Below are 16,697 nucleotides of genomic sequence, written 5' to 3' on the forward strand. Positions count from 1 at the left end.
GATTAATTTTGAACTGTACCAAAGCAAAAAAAAAAAGAGAGAGAAGAAAGTTTGGAACTATTTCAAGGACAATTTCTCCTGTATTCTCCCACAAACAGCTTTAAATTGATTCAAATGTTTACATTTTATATGAACCATGAAATTAAGATACATTTCAATTACATCACAAATGTATTTATAATCATAACAATAGCAGTCTTACTTTCAATTGGGGACTGTTTGTAATTGGTTGAGCTTAGTGTAAAAGAAAACTATCGTAAAAGTAAATTTCTCTTATACATGTTAACAACCTTACATGGCAGTTCAGGATTATTTTGTTGACCTTTTGAATGCTTGGTCAACTGTCCTTTCAGCTGTTCTGAACCATATTTCTGTGGTGGGAGGAAGTTGTCACATTTATCAGTATAACCTTGAAGCCTTTGATCCATGTCCAAGACAATATGCAACCCAATATTCCTTTCAAGTGCCTCTTCAGATTGTAATGTAGGCCTAATGCATATTTTATTCAGAATTGTATTATGTATCATAGATTACACTTTTTTCAACATCAGTAGTGACTGAAATATATTGTCTTGGCACACAGTGGTATTTTAGGTAGAGTGTACAGACCCAAAGACTCCAATGTATGTCAATTGCCATAATCTGTTTTTTCCACTTTACATGAAATACATGTTCCCCTATCTTTCATAAGCTGACTTAAAAAAGAACAAATGGGTGAATGCATGAATAATTATATAAATAAATAATGTTGGCTCATTTATTCCTACCTTTCTATATTTCTACATTTATTTGTTTATGTATTTTGACATGTTTACACTTATTTACTTATTTCTACATTTATTTATGCATTTCTGCCTTTAATGTCATGACACAAGTTGGTCTTACACGTCATTACTTTATCATGGATTCAAGAGTCTGCTTGTTTACTCTTGACTTGCTGTGGAGTGACAGCCATGTTGAGCAAGACCTGAGTTTGTTAGGGAAGGAGGTGGACAACCATGTATCCAGCAACTACGTCCTATTTCACGTGGAGGGTTTCGTGGTTTAGGGAAGTTGTTGAGACTGATGTGGTTGGGGTAAAATACACAAACCACACAGACTGCAAAAAGGCAAGGTAGTCTATCTTATGTTTTTAAAGCTTTTCACAATAAACTGATATTTCGCTGGTTAGCTAATGTCATTGGACATGACTGTATTCTGTGTCCTTAGGTTTTTTTTATCTGCCCTAATTTTTGCATCAGATCAGCAGATGGCAACCAGAGAGCTCTTAAACACCAAACAGTCAGTGCACAACACTGAAACTCAAAACATCATAAACACAAATAAATAATTACCAAGACACTGCAGAATCACAACAAATCAATCACAACAAGTGGTCAAGCGGTATATCAGAACACTCCATTGCATGCCATGTGATACAATCATATGTGGTGAGTACAGGCAGAGCCTCTGTGGCCTTAACCCCAAAGCAGGTAGTAGCCTGTCAGTCAGGGTGTGTTCCCAATTTAAATTACAATTTCACAATGCTAAAATGAATATAAACTTTATTGGCATTAAGAGACAAACAATTGCACTTGGCTACTGTATCTGTAAGGAACATTCACATTTAAATGCCTTTGTTTCTACAGATTACCTTAAACATAAAAAAGTATTCAACCTTAAAACACTCTAACCAGCATCTATATCACCAGCCTGACATAGCCAGTGTTAGGGGGAGGACTGGCAGAAGTCGAGTACAACAGGTCAGCTGCACCTATATAAAAGACTAGCAAGTGCTGGAAAAACAGCAAAATTTATAACAAAGAGTTCAAATGAACTTTGAACTTTTGGGAAATTTGCAGTATGTGGACGTAAACCACACTATACAAAATCAAAAAAATCTAACCTCCTGTGTATCCTCTCCCTTTCTCTGATTTCTCCAAAATGAGAACACCTTGCTTATATAGACCAGACACCATTGACCTAATTCCCCCGGTGCAACACATCCTCCCAATAAAAACATCCTGGGTAACAGTCAGTACTGAAACACTATGGAACGTCTACGACTACCTGCAACTGATAAGATATTGTCACCATATAACATTACATACATACGATTCACCTTTTAAGTTAACTACAAACAATGTGGAAATAGTGAAACCCCTGGGGAAGGAGTTATCTAACAAGAAAACAAGAACGGCTGATGTTAGAATTCACATTGAAGCTTGTTGTACAAGAGGGCATACATTGTAAAAGTTATGCATTATCTACCAATGCATTCTTTATTGTGGGAAGTTCACACAGACAAGTACGTTTTCAATAAGGAGTTTAAAATGAAGTAATATATATTATTTCCGAATAATTCAAAATTCTACATCATAATAAATACCTTGCCGTATGATTTATGAAAGTATCAACCTGAGTGTTACAGCCTGTTACAGGTTTGTGTGTGGCTGTAAGCCGAAGGGATCATCATTCATTGTTTGACTACATAAAGCTTGCCTTAATCTCTCTGCAGAAAAGGCCGCAGTGCTGTCAAGCATCCCTGACTGGCACAACCTGCCCTGAAGCAAAGTGGGAGAGTAAGGGTAGGTCATACAGATTGCAGAGATAATCCACCCTTTCATGTGGCTTTCAAGGATTTCCTCTGAAACCTTCACCCTTGCTCTCTGAGAGGAAAAAAGGGAGTAATCCCTGGGTTTGTTGAAGGTGGCAGTATTGCTGTCCACCTCTGATTGCATTATGGCATGTCAACACTACACCTGCCATTTTATTTTAACAAGTATAATTTTCAGTTTATGGACCAGACTGCGTACAGTCATTGGTGTTAATCTAACTTTACCTGGGATTTCAGGTTTTGATTTTTGTCCTTCCACTGACATTCTTTTTCTTTTCCCGACACAGTTATTCTGTTTTACTCAATGGTGTTGCTGAATATTTGGCAAAAATTATGCTTGTAAGAGCCGTGGAATTATACGGTGTCAGAATCTGGAATGTACTCTACTCAGTCTGGTTTAAACCATTAAAGGGGCTTTTGTGTTCATCTGGCATGCAAAATCATTGCTGCAATGAACTAAAAGCTGGATACAGTATATCCAGGAAATTGCTGTGCTCTCTTTGAGCAGCTTGTGCCTGATGGATAAACATTGGAGCCCGACTCGGGAATCAACCACTAATCCTCTGGTATGAGAGGCGAGCTCAGACAGGAATGTGATCAGAGTTATGTTTGCGCTGGTGATGTCACAAAGGGTTATGGCCTTGTGGTGTGAAGCACTGGGGTTCTGTGTGAGTCCACATGTTAATGCATTGGATTTTCCACTGAAGGAGCAGAAACAGCACAGGAAGCTTTGCTTTGATATCATGACACCCATTAAAAAAAAAACATGAACAATACAATATTTACAATTTTTTTGAAAATTTTCTGGTATTATTAGACAACCAGTTTATGCTCTTACAAATGGCCCATATACACCTACAGATTGTTGGAGTGTAAGTAAAATTGTGTAACCTTTGCATGTTATTGCCACATTAAATCAGCATATAATTATACTTTTTTTTTTTCTTTCTCAATCTCGGGTCCTTTACCAGATGCCTGTGCTGTTCCTTGAACTGCACTCTTCTGGACTGAGAGCTCCGATGTTGTTCCTGGGATCTGTTGGAGCCACTCTCCCAACTTAGGTGTCACGGCTCCGAGGGAACCCACCACTACTGGGACAACTTTGGCTCTTACGTTCCACATCCGCTCTAGTTCCTCCTGGTATTTCTTCAGCTTCTCGTATTCCTTCCTTTTGATGTTGCTGTCATTCAGGACTGCTGTGTCTATCACCATTGCTGTCTTCTGGTCCCTATCCACCACCATGATTTCTGGTTGGTTTGCCAGGACTTGCTTGTCCGTCTGGAAGTCCCACAGGATCTTGACCCGGTCATTCTCAGCCACCCTTTGAGGTGTTTCCCATTTAGACTTGGGAAGCTCCAGTCCGCACTCAGTGCAGATATTTCTGTACACTATCCCAGCAACTTCATTGTGCTGCTCAGTTTATGCTGTTCCCGCTTGGATTTTGCACCCAGCCACTATGTGTTGGATCGTCTCGGGGGCCTCTTTGCACAGTCTGCACCTTGGGTCCTGCTGGGTGTGGTACACCCCTGCTTCTATTGACCTGGTGCTCAGTGCCTGCTCTTGTGCTGCTATAATCAGTGCCTCGGTGCTGTTCTTCAGTGCGCCCTTTTCCAGCCACTGGTAGGACTTCTGAATGTCAGCCACCACCACTATCGGCCAATGGTACATCCCATGGTGGGGTTTGTCTTGCAACGGCACTTCCACTGTCTTGGCTTTATCCACCACTGGCTCTATCTGCTGCTGCCGGAGATATTCTCTTAGCAGTTCATCCTTGGGAGCTGTTTTGCTGATGTACCTATGGATGCTTCATGCTTCATCCAGGACAGTGGCCTTGACACTTACTAAGCCCCAACCCCCTCCTTTCCGGTTGGTGTACAGTCTCTGAGTACTTCACTTTGTGTGGAGCCCTCCATGAATTGTGAGGAGCTTCCGGGTCTTGATATCAGCACCTTCCATGTCCTCCACTGGCCAGCTCACTATATCAGCTAGATTCTAATGACCGGTATTGCGTAGATATTGATGGCTTTGATCTTTGTCTTCCCATTGAGCTCGCTCTTCAGAACCTGTCTAACTCCGAGCCATATATATAAGCACACGTATAGATGTACTAATTTATGATTAATTTATGCTGTCAAACACTTTCACAACAGGTACATTTTGTGTCACACGGTCATTGGTTTTGTGTAATAATCTGATAGATAACAACAGTAAAAAATAAAAAATAGCATTTCCATCTATTTCACCAATGTAACTCAGCACAATCAATGTCCACATTCCAGCTTTGCAAAACAAAGCCAGTAATATCTGCAGCTGAGAAGAAATAAAATTAAAAGCAATCTCGCTCAATCAAATTAAAAAATAATAATAATAAAAAACATTAGATCATTTTGTCATTACATCAATGATTTGTGTTAAAATTGTTTATGCGGACTTTCACTGAAGTAATTCAGGTTAAGCACCTTTTTAGGAGTGCAATAGCAGAATCCACGTTAGTGGATTAATCTAGTAAACCTCTGTGCTGTCGTCATTATGGGGACATTGAGAAATGAAGGCAAGAAAAAGTTGTTATGTAGCTGAAGAGACCAGTCTGAAAGTGAAAAACACCAATGGGCTTCTTTCATGTTTGTGGAAAAAATGTATTTTTTTGTTAAGAAAATTTTGTGTGAAAAAGTCACAGCATATTCATGAAATGTTCTAAATTACCTGATATCATTGTTTCGTTTGTATGACGTATGACAAATTAACTATTGGTGCATGTTACCTGTGATTACCATAAGCAAATGCCCTGACGATGCCATATAAGGACATTTATATTTAATTTCCGAGCCCATGTATAGTCAAAATGCTGTGATAAGGAGAAAAAGGGGAAAATAATTTCTCTGATTTAGAGATGTAGAAAAGACAACCATAGTATCACACTGCTGAAAACAGTTATATTCGGCTATATAAAGATACGTTGGTCTTAACATTTTGTTTTAATTAAGAGGCTGAAGCTCATCTTAATAATGCTGACCGCAGCATGTGGCCAGTTGGTAATCTTTAAAGGTATCAGATGGAATATTAACGCCTGACGAACCATGCACTGACTAAAAGCATTGCAGTCTTAGAAAAAAAAGTGTCCCATAATATATATATATATAAAAAAAAACATTTTGTGGGTATGTATGTGAGTGCCTGTGTGTATGGTGTATGTGCATGCGTGTGGGTGTATGTGTTTGTCTGTGCGTGCACATGAACCGTAAGCCCCAGGGTGGGTCCAGTCAGTAGGAGAGCACAGGGTGATATTGGACAGATGTGCAGGAGCTCAGCTTATTGGAGCAGAAGACCTCTTTACCATCCTCATCCCTCTCTGTTTCTCTCTTTCTGTGATTAATTATGGTGTGTTTTGTTTCTGTTTTTTACTGTGGCAGTGGGTCTAATTGCAATGTTGAAAGATTGTCTTTAACTATATGCCAATATTCCCTGTTAAGCAGACCCTATTACTGCAAATTAACATGTATTTTTCATCAAAACAAACATACAAAAAGGGCTACCTGCTTAGCGTGAGGGGTATGCTTGTATTTACGAACACAATTCCCTGATGCACAGTTGAATGGAGCTAAGCAAGAGGTTAAGATCGTCCTTAACTCTGAGATGCAACCTGTTCTTATTCATTAGTAATGGCAATGCAGAGGAACCAGTTTTCCACGGGTACGTTGACACAAATGGGACAAGCTTTATCATTGCAGCTTTTGGCAATTCAGGGTGTTAACAGTGTACTGAAATCCAAAAAACTGGCAAGGGACTGCTCAGAGAAGGCAGGTTTGAGTGACTTGTGAGAGGTCTATGAGCAGCTCCTAATGTGTGAGCTATGGCCCTGTAGTGCCAGCCAAGAATGGATTACAGATCCAAACATTTGTGCTCATTTGGTGGTTGCAAATGATTGTTATCAAATTGCCCTTTGAAATTTTTTGTGCAAAGAAATCAGAAAGCAACAAAAATGCCTTTAAATTTCTACTGGTGACATGAGAACATCATAAATGCAGTATGTTAATTCAGCTCTCTATTTTTTTTTTTTTTTGTTAAGGGCAAAAAATGTTACCTGAATTTAAAACATTGAGACGATCAAAAATATTGTTGAGATATTGCAGCCATTTTCCCCCTGCAAAGTTTTCAGCTAAAGGTGACTGTTTTCAATGAGAATAATATGTACTTCCTCACAGAGTTCAAATAAGTGGCTGAGCACCCTACCCTGAGAAAGCAAGTTTACCCCAGTGTGATATAAAAACTGACACAGCCCCTGTTTTCTTGCAATATTTTGTGTGACCTAATTGCAACAGTGCTGACCATGATGAACTTGTGAACCACATCATCGAGCACCTGTTTAAGAACGGTTGCCTTTTTCTTTGCGACAAGGGCTTGTCTGTGAAAGACACAGTGAGTCCAAACTGCATGTGGGGCAACTGCTGGGACCCATGTTACTAATCCTCTGTGTTTCCCTGTCATAGCACAGGCCCCATCCTTAACCATCCCCTCAATCCCCACAGCCCAGTGGTTGCTGGTGCATATACAGGCTGCTTTGCTCTTGAAGCATTTGCAACCACAGCCTTTTAGATATTTGACAGAGTAGCATAGTGGTTAAGGAGCAGGACTCATAACTCGAAACCATATTTAAAAACCCTACATGAGACAAGTCCATGGGTGAGGTGGATTGCGGTTCCACACTGCCTGTGAGACTCTCTCTAGGGAATTCATCCAATTTACCCTGACTGGTCAAAACTGGTAGGTATTGCCTGCACCATCGCATGTGTCTGCTGAGGTTTCACTCTCCAAAACAGAATAGACATGGCAACGTGAAGCTGCCCCCAACAGGAGAGAGTTACAAAGTTGATAAGAATCATTAGCTGCTCCGAAAATTTTGAAACTTTATGCTTTTCCAAGATAGAGGCACACTTTATAGCCCAAGGTCAGAGCTTGAATAGATTTCGGAACTAGGAGTAACCTTTGTTTTTGAAAACAGCTGCATTTTTATTGTTCTCATTAGGCCTATATATAATGCCTATCTAAGCTTATGACAGCAATGTCACTTTTGTTTTTGAAACTAGCCATAATATTTTAGTTCTGGTTAGGCCTACATACCAATTTCATTTAAGGCTCCAAAAGGCATCCATTACTTGAAATCACAATTGGCTGTATTTTTAAACATAAAAGTATAAGAATTTATCTACATTTCATATGCAATCTATGGATTAGATGTGGCTGGTAAAATGTCCATTAAACTGGTAAATTGGAATGCTGCTGGCCATTTTGACCAGAACCAGTTATGTCCAGCAGAAATTCCTGTCTTAGTATAAACCCATGAACCTAGAACCAACACTAATCCTCAATGAGCTGGTGTCACCTGGACAAAAAATTGCAGAATCAGTAATCTTTAAATTGTCTAGATGGCTCTTGTTCTGTGATTGACATCAGATTATCCAGATAAAATAAGGATTATTGAAATTATGCAGATTATATGATAGCTTTGTCTCCAAGTCCCACAGACATTTTGAGGATGTGGGTTGGTTCTGGATTATTCAATTTGTTTCAGACAAAAGGCTGAAAAAGGAACTGTCCTGAAGGCAAGGAACAGCATCTAATAATGATTTTATTGTCTTTCCTTAAGAGGCAGGGGGAATGTAACACATTCAGAGAGATTTACCCCATTCTTTCTTCTTTCAAATTAAATATGCACTGTGTGCATTATCCACAGTAGTTTTAAGTGCTTTCGGTTTTTGCATGGAACAAACACAGTCTTATAGAGTGCTTGGCTGTATGCATACATCCTTGAAACAGACATGTGCATGATCAAGTATTATGCTTTTGATGAACTGCAACTCCTTGACCTGATAAATGATACATGTAGACAAGTATTTCATGAGCTAATCTTTCAAAACATACAATTTTTCAATCATAACCCATAAGAAGCACTGTAAATACTGTATTTGTACTAAATAAATGCCACTCCATGGTGACCAAATGGGACAAGGGACATCAAAGAAGATCAACACCAAATGTGTAGCTCCCATTTTTACTATGGTGAAAACAGTTTTAACAGAGGGTGCTTTGGATAAGCATGCGGGGCATCTCAATAATTCAGCATCCTGTTGTGTTGATGGTAAGAGGTCATTGCACAAGGTGATGTTTGCATTCGGCTCACTCACATTCTAATCGTTAATAGCATGACTCTGTAGAAAATGAATACTTGTAATAGAAGTGAACATATTTTCCACCCTGAACTCCCGCCCTAGTCTGTTTCTTGTGCTCCAACAATTCTAAATGCATAGTGAAATATGTCAAAGAAAACAATTTGTAAACATTTGGACACAAACAGTGAAGCATTAGTCATTGCGTAAACCATGCAAGTGAATTTTAAGTATTAGGCATTTGGGAGAAAGTTATAGATTAAGGAGATAATGTAATCCTAATCCTAATGTCAATGAGGGAACACTGTATGATAGCTCTCTTTGGAAATAAGCACAATTCTTTTTGGATAGGATGTGTCACCTGGCACATTTGATAGTAGGGACAGTTGTTGATTTACGTCATTGCAGGAATGAAATTGGTGTTACAGAAATTGTGTGAATTTCATGTGGTAAATGGGTGATATCAGTGATGACTGATACTGCATTCATTAATACAAATTGATGGGTGGTGGTATTTCAAACTCTTCTCCATTGTGAGTCTGGGTGTGTGGCTGTCTCCTAAGGGAAGGTGTGGAGCATTAATTATACCTGCCCTCTGTATATTAGGTATTCTTCCTGATGGCTTTGCTGACGACAATGCTGCAGGTCCAGCACAATAATGCGTGCCAAAACTGATCTGAGACCAAGATCAATGAAGTTGAAGAGGCGATCGTGATGCTAGCAATTTTGGGCTATTTCAGATGCATTTCTTTGTGGTGTCAGCATGTTTGAGGCAGAGCATCAGGGAGGCTGGAGAGAAGAACAATGCAACTTATCCTTGTTGTTCAGCAAGCAGCAGGACATGGGTGAAAATTAACACAGGGCAGCGGCATGATGTAATGGTAAAAAGCAGGACTAAAGGCTGTTGGTTCAATTCCCCACTGGGGCACTGCTGCTGTACCCTTGGGCAAGGTACTTAACGCACAGTTGCCTCAGTACAAATCCAGCTGTATTAATGGATGGCACCGATGAAATTGTGCTCTTGTATAGTTATAATGTAAGTCACTCTCAGTCACCATACAACAAATCTGAAGGCTGCTTATTTCACATTAAGTTAGTGACAGCAAATGAGAGGCACTGGAACAAAAATAACTTCCTTTTATGGGGAATATAAAGTTTAAAACAGTGTTCTCTTCCCTGGATTTCTGTTATATTTTTGTGTTTTGTGACTTTATGTTTTATGTGACACACTGAATTAACATTTTTATACATATGATCAGAATTATACCACAGATCTCAAAAGACATAAGCTGTCTTCAGATATATCCAACTCAAAATATTACACCTGAAATTCAATAAAAAATATGTAGTTATTATTAAATACTGTACATACAGTACATCTTACTGTACATTGAACTTAAATCCTGGCATGTAACAATAATAAACAACAACAGTATTCATTTCTAATTTGCAGTTTTAAATATTTGATGGTATTTTAAGTTGTACTGATTGCTCTGCTCATCATTGACTGACGGTGTGAAGCAGAAAATATTGGGAGAAGTGGGGTTTGAGGATTTGTGTTGCCAGCAACAACATGATGGATTGCTGTTTCTCATAGACTGTTTGGCTACATGCAGAGATGACCATGATGTTACCAATACCAAGATGTTACCATGACCATTACTTGACCGTACAGTTCAGTGGTTTTAATGTGGAGTGCTGGAGGGAAAGACTGGTGAGTGAGACCAGTATAGCCTCCCATGAATAACTGAACTGCAGAGGCCCACTAGAGTTGACTGATCTTGAGAATGGTGAAGGCTAAACTGTAGTCCACACTGGCTTTGAGGGTCAGATTTTTAGATGGTTTTGTCATTCATGCAAACCTTTGATGCTGAGGAAAGCTTAATTCTGGAATGAGCTGCAGTAGCGCAGATTAACCAACATCATCTATGTAACTATCTAACCCCCATGGTATTACAGTAATGTATCTTCTGTTGGATTAGTGTGCATCATGGTCTTGTATCCTGATCTATTCCACATCATCAAACAATAATTAAAAACAAATTCTTCCTGTATTACATGCTGACCATCACAACAACAATTACAGTGGCAGGGAACAGTGACAGTGGCAGCTGGTCCACTAATGGATAATGGTATCCACAGGGGGTTGAACAGCAAGCAGATGTGGAGACCGGAGAACCACAGCACAATCAGCAGGAGTGCTGCTCTGTGGGTTGCGTGGTGACTCGAGGATTTGAGTGCTGCTTAGTCAGTCTGCTGGAATGGAGCTGAAAAGAGGAGGAGTAAGCTTTCGGGAATGCTCATTGCTGATATTTTGCACGCACCAAATTGCCAGTTTATTCCAAGACCCTTTTACATATGCAAAGCCTGCTAAATAACTGTGCCATTTCCCACGCCATAGCCAAGCAACCGAAAAACAGATGACAGGTGTTTATATATAGCCAAAAAGACAAAGGGAAACAGCTGCAGCCAGATGCAGGAGTCGTCATCTTCTGGTGACCGAGCCCCCCGAAGCCTTTGCATGTCGTATAAACAACAGCTGCTCTTGTTAAAATTTTATTGGCTGTTGCATAGGAACCTGCTGCTATTTATAATTTCCACTTGCTTTTACTTCACTGTTGCATGAATAAGAGAGCAGAGAGGCCCTGTCATTTTCAACAGCGGTTTTCGCACATGAAAAATGCATTTTGCGGATACTGTCTGTAAAAGGGTAAGAGGTATCGTTTTACGAATCCTCCACCGCTTCTGTTTGAAACTGCAGTTTGAATTGAGGCAATAGAGTGTCTTGAGCAATATGGATTTCACAGGCAATCATTGTGTCATGCACATATCTTTTTTAAAGGGTATCCCATCAAATGTTATGATAACACTTTATTTTAGGGTTCAGATATTAAGGGCTGATTAATCTAATCTACTGAATATCTACTCAATGACACATTAATGCATGGATACTAACCACTTATTAGGGATTTGCTAAGGTTTCATCTAATTCATAAATTGTTACTCACCTTTTAAAGACATGTTAGTGATAACACCCATGATTGGTCAAGGTTATTTAGGCTCCTTGCAGCAGTAATATAGGTATTAAGTATTGCCACTTTTAAAACTTGGTTTTGTTGAAAGGAGACATAAAAGAAAAAAAGTCCTTATCAATTATAAATTGCACATAAAACTACTTTATTGAACTTGGTATGGCAATGGTACAGCAAAATCTCCTTTCCCAAAGCATCTGTTAATCACTTTTGTGCGTATATACACACTACTTGAGTTCAGAGATGCTGACTTGTCAGAGTTTAACCCTTCATCTTCTATAATATAGTGTGTCTAAGTGTCTGAGAGGATTCATTTGTACCCCATATTGACTACTGAGACTGTGAATTCTACATTTATGGAACATCACAGCAATACTCCCTGAAGATACTTAGGACAATGTTTCTGGGGGATTTAAAAATCAAAAATAAAAAGTTGTGAATTAACAATCTGTCTCCTAGTATTCAGGAATATTGTCTATGGAAATCAACATGCCATTGGCATGCCTATTCACAGTTCATCTCTAGGTTGGTACATCGTTCGTGGAACTTCAGCAGGGCTGTTTGTGTGTCTTAGTGTTATATGTGCTAGGCATTGTATTTCTTGAGCAAGTCCTTCTGCCAGTGCCTCTTGCGGTCAGGGAAAAGTTTTGGGATGCGGATGTTCTTGAAATCCTCAATGCACTTTTTAAGCTCCTCCTCCATCTTCCTTTTTTCCTCTTCACCAGAATCAAGGTCAGTCCCTCTGTCCTCGGTGGCTGGACGAGGCAAGGTTTTCAAGGCCAGGGAAGGCCTGTAGTGGCTGCTGGTGGGTGGTGGGGGTGGAGGGGGTAGGGGAGTGGTGGGAGATGGAGGAAGGTCCAGGGAGATAGGAGGCGGAGGAGGGGGTAGTTCAGGGCTGTCAGGTGGAGATGGCGGAGGAGGTGGAGATGGGAGGTCCAGGGTAGATCCATTTCTCTGAACAACTTCTGTGGTATTGTTTCCATCACTGGTGTCACGTGGTTCTGGCCTTGGTAAGTTGTCCGGGGTGCACTGAGGGTCAGTCTCTGATGTTGGACTCATTGGTCTGTCACAACCTGTGACAGGAGCACACGGTGCTTATTGTGAAATCAGTTGTAGAGGCAAAGAATACCCTGGACACACACACAAACACACACACATGCACATACACACACACACACACACTAAAAGTGCAGATTGACACAGTCAATGCTGCCTTTCTGTTGAATTGACATATTTATTTTTTGTCCTCTGCAGTAGTTTTGTCCTCTGCATGGATGTGCTTGATTATGAATGTGCACCAGTCATGTCACCCTCTACCTTACAGAATGTACTTGTTTTTATTTGTCAGCATAATTTCACAGAGAATATTTGATAGCTATTATCCTTTGTTTTGCCTCTCATCAAAGTGTATCAGTGCCATGACTGGCACACATATACACAAAACACTTCAGAGAGAGGGATCAGAGGCTTTGAGATGTAGTTTGGGTTATTTCCAGGCAAAATCTAGGGACTTGGAAAGACAAAGAAAGAGACTAAATGAGAAAGATGTGGGGAGGAGTGGGGGGCTTGGAAAGGAGAATTTGCCATAGGACATACTTATGGAGGATTGAGGAATATGCACAGCTGGAGGGCTATAGAGGCATAAGGAGACACAGGGAGGGAGAAGTACAGCAGGAAAATGGATGGAAGATAGAAAAGGACTGGAAGTTGAAGCTATATTCAGGCCGTTTACACTATGGTTACGCCTGATGTTTCATTGCAACATTGGATTCATGTTGTTTTCTTGCCAACGTTTCTTTGTTGCAGAGTTGTGTTCTAGAGTACTGTCGGTAATCCTAGAGACAGACAGTCAGAAAGTCAAAGCTGTTTTTTTTTTGAATTGAGAAGAGATTTTTCTTTTTCTCCTTTTAATTTTTGCAGATGTCAGTCTAAAAGTGTAGTAGCTGAGCCAGTTTTGATCGGCCCAGACACTCAAATGTAGGCACTCCTGACGTAAAGGCTCACCATTGCAGTAACCTGCTTATATAAGAAACATCTATCTGAAAAAAAGCCACTTGCCATGCATACAGTAGAGACATTTGGCTGTATGATGTAGAATACTCTGTGAAGCCTAGTGCATGTGGTTTTCATGTATATTATGGTGGTGAGAGAGAGTTTTTGTGCCTGTGTGTCTGTGTGTCCCTGCATGCTTGAACTATACAGCTAGACTGACGCATGTAATATTAATTTCTTTAAATGTGCATGTCAAGGAGAATCTACACTGGTAGGAAATTGAATTGATCTTAGTGGGAGAGTGTGCAAACGCATTTGTGTGTGGAAATGGGTCATCACCCCTCCTCTCTATAGGTGCTGGCAGGCATATTCAGGTTGTAGGTGTTTAACCGGTAGGATTATCTGCCAGGGGGATTCCATTTCTCATCTGATGCCTGTACAAAAAAATCTACTTTCACAGTTTTCCTGCGTTCCTCAAGAACACAAAGGTACTGTCCAGCTTCTTTGTTACTTATCCACCAGTCTGCTGTCTACAGCACAGCTGTCTGCCTTTAAATCATCTGGGCTAATGCACGGCAGTATTAATCTCAGTAAACAGGAGACTGCAGATTAGATTTTGATCTAGTTTATAGTGGGCATCTTTAAGTGTTTCAATGTGTCTGCAATCCTACTTCTATGCTGTAGCCCTTTTCCTCAGTCAGCCAGGTCAGGTGTGTGTATTACCATAACAGTAGACCATGACAAGTCGTTTAGAAATACAACATTTCCATATTCTCTATGGAAAAAGAATATGTGTTGATATGTCAAAAGAAGAAAGAATAGGAAGTACAATAAGAAGAAATATTAGAAAAATATATGAAAATAATACAAATTCATAAATTATCATCAATTTTACATAGTGGTTGCTCAGATTCTTCAATCACTTTGAGTTTGAATCGTAATCAAAGTTCTGAGGTCCAGAGAGGAATTGCAGCTCTGTGGCATTAGAGGAGCTTCATCACTGACGGCCTTTCCCACTGATTATCAGAATGCTCAGAATGCTGAGAGTGATGTACTGCACGGAACTGTGATACTACTGTGTTTTAGCAGCTGGCTGCTTGACTGGGGAGTCACTCTGCTGTTGACAGTAGATGGTCAAATCTGTACCTGTGTCTGTCAGCAGGTAATGAGTAGGTAGAGGTAAAGCTCCACAGTCACATTGGTATTGTCCCAGCAGTCCCACTGTCTTCTTAATGAGGAAAACTCAACAGGCCACTGTTCCCTGCAGGCCAAATAGTTTTTCTGATGCTGCAGAGGCAGCTATTGGGGCCACAGGAAGCAACTGTGAATAATTGCTGCCCATACTGTCCTACCATCTGGTCTTGTGCCTTAACAGCTATTAATAATACAGTTGACAATGCGGTAAAGGCTCAAAGCCAGAGAGAGACCCCATTGACAACAGACAGCAGATCAGCCAGCCAAGTGGGCTGAGCCTTATTGTGTCTATTGCATTTCAGGTATGTCACTCCGTTTTGGAATAAGGGTAGAACCTATTTTCAGTGTTCTCCTATAGACCTTGGATCTTTCTCTGTGCAGTGATCCTGCTTTGGTCAACCCTTTACGTGACACACTGTGTGGTGTAATTAGCCTCAATTCATCTTTGTTGATCAGAATAACTCAGGGGTGGCCAGCCTGACCCAGCGAAAGAGCTAGAATTTACTAGTCAGTGTCAAAATGTCACACCGCCTGAAGCAGATGGCTGCAGATTGACCACCCCTGAGATAATGTGAACATGAACATCCCTTCAGTTACCCTCGTAAAATGCTGATTCAACTTACTATAGACAAAACTGTATGATATGGTGGCCACCAAAGACCAATTAATGACCAGGCTGCAATGTTTTTTTAGCCTACTGTACCATTTCTTCCACACCAAGAGATGGTTCAACCTAGGTTGAAAAAAATTTGCATTACATAATAGTCAATGGTGGTGTCTCTAGCTGTTGCCATGCAACCTTTTCCTTACAAACCAATTGCCCAGATTTCTGTCCTATTACTTGGTAATTTTTGTTTAGGAAGAACTCCATTCAGTCTCATGGACCAGTCTGTAGGCCCCCCAAGGTATGGTGTAGGCACACAATGCTACAGTTACAGCCATAAAAAATGCATCATTTAAATTTTTTTTGACATTTATGACAATCTCTAAAAGTAACAAACATTATAATGGTGATAATGAGTGTGCTCACGCAGAGTCTGCACAGACCTTGCTTGAGGTAGCTGCACAAGCCACAACTCTGTCTTTGACATGCAAAATTGCAATGCTCTTACTCCGCAGTGATTACACTGAGAGCGCACGCCTTGAACTCAACACTGAGCTAGCAGCACTGTCGTCACATTACACCGCAGAGCCTTTCTCTCTGCTTCCAAATGCTGATACCATCTGTTTCCTGCTCCTCATCCCAAACTGCCAGGGTGCTTTTGTACAGCGCATCTCTGGGCCTATGCCAGCTTGCACTTTGGTTTATTCTTTGTGGTGCTCCTTTTTTTTTTTGCTTTTCTTTTTCATTTTCCACCACAGTTGTCTTTCCTGAGCAGTGTTCCCTTTAAGTATCTGAAGAGATGGTCTATCAGACAAACTTTAATTCATTCCAGTCCATAATAATGTTTTTTACAGATGAAAGTAGATGAGGATTTTGTTCATTCTGGCAGCATCCTCTATCACTTCCCAAAGAACTCTTCTGCCTTTGATAACCTTGGGGTAACAAGGTGTCAAACTACTTTACTAAAAGTAACATTTTCTTGCTGAGTCTGAATTCGGTTAGAATTGGCTACCTTCATTCTCTTCAAGGCATATGCGCAGTGCTCATAGATGCAAGGGCCCCGTAGCATGAAAATGAGAGTCTTTCTCAGTAAAGGACTATCACTGTGACTTAAT

Source organism: Megalops cyprinoides, chromosome 3 (assembly GCF_013368585.1).
Source record: "Megalops cyprinoides isolate fMegCyp1 chromosome 3, fMegCyp1.pri, whole genome shotgun sequence".
Classification (NCBI taxonomy): domain Eukaryota; kingdom Metazoa; phylum Chordata; class Actinopteri; order Elopiformes; family Megalopidae; genus Megalops; species Megalops cyprinoides.